Source organism: Ornithorhynchus anatinus, chromosome 4 (assembly GCF_004115215.2).
Source record: "Ornithorhynchus anatinus isolate Pmale09 chromosome 4, mOrnAna1.pri.v4, whole genome shotgun sequence".
Classification (NCBI taxonomy): domain Eukaryota; kingdom Metazoa; phylum Chordata; class Mammalia; order Monotremata; family Ornithorhynchidae; genus Ornithorhynchus; species Ornithorhynchus anatinus.
The window spans coordinates 48,773,354-48,782,363 of record NC_041731.1 but is presented as its reverse complement, the minus strand read 5'-3'; the positions used below and the strand labels follow the sequence as shown (position 1 = coordinate 48,782,363).

At 39.3% G+C, this 9,010-nt stretch overlaps 1 long non-coding RNA gene across 1 annotated transcript; it reads right to left on the bottom strand.

The window, feature by feature from the left end:
* Positions 1-6,164: 6,164 nt before the first annotated feature.
* On the bottom strand, positions 6,165-6,943 carry LOC114811128. The gene is made up of 2 exons (XR_003758831.1): positions 6,882-6,943; positions 6,165-6,319 (listed from the first exon to the last, which is right to left on the bottom strand). It is a non-coding gene; the product is annotated as an uncharacterized LOC114811128 (long non-coding RNA).
* Between the last annotated feature and the right edge of the window lie 2,067 nt (positions 6,944-9,010).

Sequence of the window (9,010 nt, the reverse complement as noted above, 5' to 3'; positions counted from 1 at the left end):
AATAATAATAATAATGATATTAGTTAAATGCTCCCTAAGTGCCAAACACTTTTTAGGTTCTGGGGTAGATACAAGTCATTCCGGTTGGACCCAGTCCCTGTCCCACATTTGGGCTCACACTCTTAATCCCCATTTTACAGATGAGGTAATTGAGGCATAGAGAAGTGAAGTGACTTGCCCAAGGTCACACAAAAGACATGTTGGGGGACCAGGATTAGAATCCAAATAGTTCTGACTCCCAGGCCCATGGTCCATCTACTGAACTACACTATTCCTCAATAGACAAGCCACAGAAAGCCCCCCATTAGGGCCATTAACCACATGAAGTTGTGCCTTAGTTTCCCTCCAACCTGATTATCCTGTACCTACTTCAGCTACAGTGCTCGATGCATTAGTAAGCACGTAAATACTGCCATTATTACTGTGACACCAAGATCCAGTCTACATCAAAATTTTATAAAAAATTTTTTATCCAACCTTCTCTAGGACTGGGAGATCTAGATTTTCCACAGATGTCATATCCCACTTCTTAAGCAGTTTCATCAGTATCATTCTCTCCTAAGCACTTAGAACAGTCCTCTGCACATAGTAAATGCTCAATAATTACCACTGATTGATGAGCCTTCCTCAGGTTCCAATGGCAAGATATACTCAACATTTAATTCTGGAACTTAATGAGAAGTGAAAACAGAATAGAAAAGGCAATAGGGGGAACAAAAACTAAACTAAAATGAACATTAAAAACAGGATAGAAATGGCAGTGGGAGAATAACAACAAAAAATGAACAAAAGATACCATATGTTCCATTCTAGACCCCAAGGCATCTTTCACCCTGTTTCAGATTCAAAATCCACTTATTTCCACAATACCACCACAGGGGTTGAGGAAGCAGAGCAAATCATTTCTGCAGTCATTCAATTTAGTGATCAGTAGGAACATGGACCATTTGATTATTCTTAGCTACACTATCCATCTGTTTGTGTTAAATCAATATATTTAAAATATAAAGGGCAAATAATCTTCTTCAGCTTAACTTGACAAGAATGACAATAGCTCTGTAAACCTCTTCCTTGAAGCTGGTTGCAAAGGTTCTTGGGAGGATTTTTAATCCCCACCCCCACCCAAAGGCTCTGACAACCCCTACTTGTCTCATAGCAAGATTGCTACAGGGCAGGAGCTGTGGGAGGTAAAGGAAGCAGAATGGTTCAGTGAGTGATTGCTATCTCTGAATAATGCTCTCCAGCCAAATTAAGCATGGTGTCATTGAGCAAGGCTCTACATACTTCTTCAGTGACAATGTAGGAAATCTCCATCACTGCTCAGAGCCAAATCTTTGGTGGCGTGGATTGTATCACTTCCCTGATGGGGACTACCATTTCATCTAACAGCAGCAATCTATCCTGAAGGAACAGGAATAACCACAGATCACAGAGGGCTAATAGTACCCTTGTGTTGTTCACCAAATGAATATGTCATGGAAATGGACAGATACACATTTTTCATGCATCAACTAGGGAGAAAGATGACATTTACTGGCCTGGGGAATCTCTTACTATTCTTTATTTTCCAGTTCACACCTCAGATTTCTAAAAGAAAGATTGTTTTTAAAGAAGCAAAACCATAGATGAGTCCAGCTGGGGCCTTGGCCCAAATGATGCTATAATTTGCTTTCCCACTTTCTATTACTTCAAATGACAAAGTCTGTATATTTTCTGCTCTCAAGGGGAGTTTAACAAGCAGTACTGGAAAGAAACTGATAGAGCTCCATCAGGGTTGACTATAGCTTTAATTATAGCAAAGTAAATAGGGAAAAAAGAGACTGCAGTGTAGGAAATGGTACTGGACTTGATTCTTTTGATGTGTTTTTGTTGATTTGCTTAGCTCAATTTATTAGAAAATTAATCTGGTTGTCAACAAGTAGTAAGTAAAAGTTCAGACCCAGCACTATAACACTACTAGAGGACACTTCTGATGCTGAAATTTATCCATGTGTGACTGAAAAGGCCAATGAAGGATCCACAGTTCTAGCTATCACACACACAGACACACAGAGACACACACAGACACACAGAGACACACACACACAGACACACACACACACACACACCCTTGTGCTGCTAGGTTGGACACTCTCAAAACCTGGTTCTCTTTTCACATTTGCCTCCTTGACTGTCAATCTTTATGATTCTTTCACTCAAAGAAAGCCACTTTCCCAACTGCCATGCACTAAATTGGTCCATCTTCTGCAAAAGACTCCAGATTTTCAGGTGGGATACAGCTTGGTGCAAAGCTTTGTTTTAATGTATCCTCACAGTAGGTTTTTTTTTTCAATTTTGGTTTCTCAACTATTTGGATATCCTGCTCTGTCTAATCTCCTCTAGTGTTCCACCCAAACCAGTGGCATTAAGATGAGCATTCTAAGAGACTGACTTTATTCAATAACTTCATAGTTCATTATCCCATCTTGCCATTTGATCCTTAATGCAACCTGTAAATGACTCTGATAAAACTATTTAAAGATTGATCACAGATAAAGTCAGACAGTACTAAATCTCCACAGACTTTCAGTTTGGAAACTAATACCGTGTTAGTACCACATTCTGGCAGCCTCACAAAGGATGTTGTACTGGTCTTCTTGATTTCAATTTTTTACTTCATTGTCTATTGTTGCATCATTGGCTAGTGTGCTGCCTAGGTAACAGATTTTTGTGACAGAACTGAGTTTCTCTGTTTCAAGTGTCAACTATTAAATGTATATATGGCTTTCCTGGTGCGGGTTGATAAATACCTACAGTGTTTTGCACACAGAAAGTGCTCGATAAATACAACTGAATGAATTTCATTTAGATTTATCACCAGTTCGAAAGTGTCTGATTCAAATAAGATATTTTGAATTGTTTACAAATCTTCTTAAGTGTGTGCCTCTAGAGTGCAGTCATCTACCTACAGCAATTGGTAGGCTTCTGGCTCTAGGACCTTGGATGATGGATGAAATCTGTTGAGTTGGAAGAGTTTCCCAGATTGCTCAAGCATATTTTAACACCTGCATCTCTTGTTGCATGTTCCAGCATTGCTGCATAGAATAAATTAAACAGAACTGGGCTCACTATCTATTCTGGCCTTTCTCCACTGTTGATGGAAGTGGATCAGATAGGCTCCTACCAGGCTCTGATTCAATGAGCCTTGCAGTCTTTAAATAGTCTCACAACCTTAATGAACTTTTCAGGGCAGCCAAATATGTTCTGCAAATTCCAAACCCCATATCTGCAGATGAAACTTCAGTCTTAGTAACACGAATGCTCTTTTCATCAACTTGTCACAATCAAATGCCTCCCTAAAATCTAAAATAGTCATGAAATACTCGGTTATATATTGCTGAGTGACCTGAACACATCTGTAACCAGTTGTATTAACACACAAACCCTAATCTCTCAAAGAAAGTAGCTCTACAAATTTTGAGTATGGCATGGCATGTCATATTCACTCTGCGGAAAAGATAGAGGACAAGAACTTCATACAAGCTTAGGATAATAATCTTCATCCTGCTCCTGATATAAACTCTTGAAGTGCATGCATTCAGTCTTATTATAGAATGCTTAGTATGTGCAGAACGCCGTACTAAGTCCTTGGGAGAGAACAGTAATCATTCCCTACCCACAACAAGCTTAAGGTCTAGAGAGGGAGGCAAACATTAATATAAATAAATTACAGATACATGCATAAGTGCTGTGGGGCTGGGAGAGGGGATGATTAAAGGGAGCAAGTCAGGACAGGAGGGATTTGTCAGAAAAAAAGGCAGTGAATAGAATTCACACCTGACAGCAACCACATTTAAAGCTCTAAAAAAATTATACAACTGCAATCATATTTATTGAGCACTTACTATGTACAGAGCACTGTACTAAGAGCTTGGGAAAGTACAATACAGCAATAGAGACAATCCCTGCCCACAAGGAGCTCATAGTCTACAGGGTGGGAGAAAGAGGTCAGTACAAATAAACAGACATTAATATAAATTCTTTAAAAATGACAGATATATACATAAGTGTTATGGGGCAGGGAGGGGGGCAAGAGCAAAAGGAACAAGTCACAGCAAGACAGAAGGGATTGGGAGATAAGAAAAGGTGGGACCTAGTCTGGGCAGGCCTCTTGGAGGAGATGTGGCTTCAGTAAGGCTTTGAAATCGAGTAGAGTAATTGTCTAGCAAATTTGAAGAGGGATGGCATTCCACTCCAGTGGTAGGATGAGCTTTTCATCCAAAAACCATGCCCTCCACAGTTGATTCCACACACCTGGAATGGACAAGGTTAGGGAGGGGGTGTATCCATCTGGTTTATGGAACACCAATGAAACCAGGTTGAGCTGGGCTGGAGGACCTTGTTTTACTGCCCCAGTCTATTTTTGTAAATCTCTTTGGAAGCACATATCCCTATGATAAAGAAGGGGTATGCTGAGCAGGCCAGACATATTCTGACATGTGGCTACTTTTAGTAAACAAGTCTAATTTCCTCAGGCCTAAAATGACTACCCTGTCACAAAAGTCTCCCCAGTTTTCCACGCCTTCTCTAAAGTCTATTCTCTGATACTGAAGAATTAAAACACTGCCAGTTTCTACCTAGTATGTGTTATTGGACCACTCCTTGTTTAATGGAGGAGTAGGTGAGGAAAAAATAGGTGAATTTGGGGGTCACTGGATGAAAAATTGAAATAATTTCCACTGCTGTGATTTTTAATGATCTAAGGAACTGGGATCTAAATAGAAAATAAAACAGATGCTATAACTATTTTTATGTTGGGTTTTTTTAATATAGACTAACAGTTGAGCACTTTAATGCCTGGTGCCAAGTTTTATTTTCAAAAGCAAGACAATAAGAACCATAATGCATACATGTGGGCGAAATATAATTACACACCACACTTTTTTGCTGCTGCTATTTTTAAAACTCTTAAATTAACCAGTTACATTTTTAATAGAAATTTTTGCTTTCAGCCCCAAAATGCAGTGCAGTTAATTTAAAAGTTCTTTGTTACCTAACAATACTTTGCAATAAATCAAAGCAATCTAAATTAGGCTAAATTGTCTTTCTGCAAAAAAAACACTGAGGCAGGAGATTCCTTCACTCTCTCCACAATAGTTCATCCATTTATAGCTATTTATTTAGAGAACATTTTATCGAACCTATTGAATTGCCTAAGTTTATTTAAAAGCCCTCTAAATGGTTTCTTGCCCTAGAGTGTGTTTTAAACAATCCATCAAAAATGCGGTCCCTCACACCTAAACAACTTTTATTCTCCTCTCTATCCCTATAAGATCCCTGGCTCCACTGACCAGATGATAAAGTTGGGGTGGATTTCATAGGCCTTCATTGCCTACCACCTTCAGTGATCAGGGGTTGCTTAGTATAGAGGTGTCTGGGAATCATAGAATTTTAGGGTGGAGGTGTCCAGGAGAAAGTGGTCTGTAAACCCCATTCAAAATGCAAGGATTGGCCCAGAAAAAAAAAATGAATCAGGAAGGTGTCCTTTAGGAAAAGGGACAATAGTTTGGCAACAAAGTGGCAATAAGCTGCTGATAAAAGAGGTTTATAGATAATTGCAATGCCCAACCTTATAAAGACCTGATTTTCCCCCAGATGTTACAATTGTTTTCTCAGGCCAGTTCATCAGTTACACCAATGTGCCTTACTTGAAAACAGAAAACTACCCTGAATGAGAATTCAAAAGTTCTTGGAGAGCTGGGATATTTATGGAACACACGTTTTCTGAGCATGTAATAGGTTCTTGGGACTATATGCTATCACTGGGGTCTGCTATTCTCAGAACTAAATCTGGCTCTTGCACCATGGAATGGGAAGCAGGGCATTTAAAACAGCCACCCAGAGCCTTGGGAAAAGGGGAGGCCTGTTGAAAACCTACAATGTATAGTGTTCAGGATGCTGACAGGGTGGCATGACCAGAAAGTGAGAGAAGAGTCAGGAAATGGCTCTCAGAAGACATGACTTTTTAGAAGGCTCTGAGGGAACTGGACAGTGAGACTAGGACAAGAATATTAAAAACAAAAAAAGCACTATTCATTAGCATGATTTTGTGAGAGAAATATAAAATTAGTAGGAATCTAGTGACATCTAGCATTGTTACTGCCTGAGAGCATCAATGCTAGGTGCATATTTTACAAAGATGCTTTTATTAGTCTCTTCCCAAAACTTTTCCCAATGGCCATTCTCTTTCTGAAAATCATTCGGCATGTGGCTAGTGAAGAGAGGAGGCAATCCTGATGGCACATGTGGGTATTTGTTTCTTCCTTAAGAGCAGGAACACCTGGAAGGAAAGTGCTTTAGTCAGGAAGCATGCTTTGGAAGGGAGTTGGGTAAAACTTTTGAATGAAGATATAACAAGACTATTATCCTACAATTGAACCATAAAGAACCCCATCCATGGATACAATCACTGAAAATTACCAGCTATTCGCAACATAAAAATGCATCAGTCACAGATACAATCACCCAAATGACTACAATCAGTAGTAAATCTTAAAGCAATTACAACTTTTAAAGAATTGCTCTATCTAAAGATTATTTAAATAGCAGTGGTATATCTCCAACATTGCCAACCAGAGGCGAAAACCCTGATTATAGAAAAGAGTCTTGGCACCAGAGATGCTGCATTTTTGCATTCCCAAAGGCATTCTGCCTGTTGGTTGGTCTTTATGTAAAATGAACAGTTCCCCGAGAAGGTACCATCACTGATAACATTTGGGGATCTATTATGTACAGAGCACAGTTCTAGACTAATGGGAGCAAGCATTAGAAGACACAATCTCTGATCTCAAAAGCGCTTAAATCTGATATATAGGCTCATATGTTTTTAGTTTCATACTTACTAGGATCCAAGTCCCAAAGTCTCCAATGCAAGTAAAATGGTTTCTGAGGGTCCTGCTGCTTCTAGCTTCAAAATAGAAAACAAAGAATAGAAATAGGCAGTGAAAATTTGGCTCAACTATTGGTGTCTCGAAGTTTGAAAGGAAGCCTTATAAGCAGCAGTTTACTAAGAGGCCAGGCATCTTTCCTCCTTAAGGCTATGCAGAGAAAAACTAGGATGTGCACCTTTTCAAGAAGCATTGGCATTAATGGGGAAAAAAAATCAGTCACTTTAAAATTCTAAGGAAATGTTATTTTAGAGTCTGCCTGCCTCTACTGAAAAACCCTGTATCACTTTTTCCTCCAGGGCTGCCTTCAGTTCACAGATTCTTACTCTTGGCTTTCATTCAAGGCTGCAGGATTGATTTTTCATTTTTGAACACAGAATCTGGGCCAATGCTAATCAGTACAGAATTGCAGTATCCTAAGAAAATATGTTCTCCTCAGATGAACACTGAGGAAACTGAGTCAGAATCTCCTGGGTTTAATCTTCCCTCCAGGAATAAGTTATGCATTTTAGAAAATTGCACTGATACTTTGAGATAATTCAGAAATCATTTAATAAATGATTGTGTCAGGGCATGAAATGAGATTTCTCCTCTCCTATGTATTTGCAGCTGAAGACAGATTTTATTTTATTTTATTTTTTTGGAAATGGGTACACTTCCTTAATGAAAAACTCTGATTCGCAGAAAATCAATACACACACACATAAACATACATATATTCCTGGCTGCCCCATACAGAGCAGGTCTCTTTCTTTTTTAAGATCAATCTTTGAGATTGAAAAGGATAACCCTCCTCCCAGCTGCTGCCAACCAAGCTGATCTATTCGTTGCAGAAGTCTCCTGCTATGTTAAATTGATTGAGACAGTGCTGCAACATATCCTTAATTCATTTATTCTGTTCTCCCTAATTATGTGTTCCCCTTTTTATGGTGTGTGCACCATACCACAGATAGTTGAGTATCTATTCACCTCACATTTCCTGCCTAACAAGATGTGTGTATTATTTCAATGCTCCACTTACTTCAGAGAAGCAGCATAGCCTAGTGGAAATAGCACTGGCTAGGGAATTAGAGGATCCAAGTTCCAATCCCAGCACTTTGTTGTGTGACCTTGGGCAAGTCATTTAACTTCTCTGTGCCTGTTACCCCATCTTTAAAATCCAAATTAAGACTGTGAGCCTCATATGGGACATGGACTATGTCCAACCTGGCTATTAGTATCTACCCCAGCACTTAGTGCCGGGCGCATAACAAATACCAAATGCCATAACAAATACCATAACATTGGTCACATTGTTGGTCATTCTCACCTGTCCTGCCATTGACCCCTGGCCCACGTCCAACCACTGACCTAGAATGCCCTCTCTCCTCACATCCACCAAACTAACTCACTTCCCCTCTTCAAAGTCCTACTGAGAGCTCATCTCCTCCAGGAGGCCTTCCCAGGTTGAGCCCTTCCTTTCCCTCTGCCCCTCCTCCCCTTCCCATTTCCCTTACTCCCTCCTTTTGCTCTACCCCCTTCCTCTCCCCGCAGCACTTGTGTATATTTGTATATATTATTTATTACTCTATTTTGTTAAAGATGTATATATATCTATGATTCCATTTACCTATTTTGATGATATTGATGCCTGTCTACTTGTTTTGTTTTGCTGTCTGCCTCTCCCTTTGAGACTGTGAGCATGTTGTTGCGCAGGGATTGTCTCTATCTGTTGCTGAACTTTACCTTCCAAGTGCTTAGTACAGTGTTGTGCACACAGTAAACGCTCAATAAATACTATTGAATGAATGAATGAATGAATTTTGGCCTGACATTTGATCCTCGTTATGGTTTAGAGATGATGCTAGTGAAACACCTGAAGAAGCTCTGTCAGTATTCTGTTGTTGATCTAGATTTAATATTCAGATAGAAAGTTGGGCAACTGTACAGCTTTATAAATATTTAACTTAGAATGGAGCTTGATATCACTAGATGTTGGAGTTTTTTAAATTCTGTTCTCTAGTTCTTTGTCTAACTGTACATTTTTGGATATTGGTCTGATTAGGAAGCAGAATCCAGTGAGAGGAGCAATTCAATTAATTATT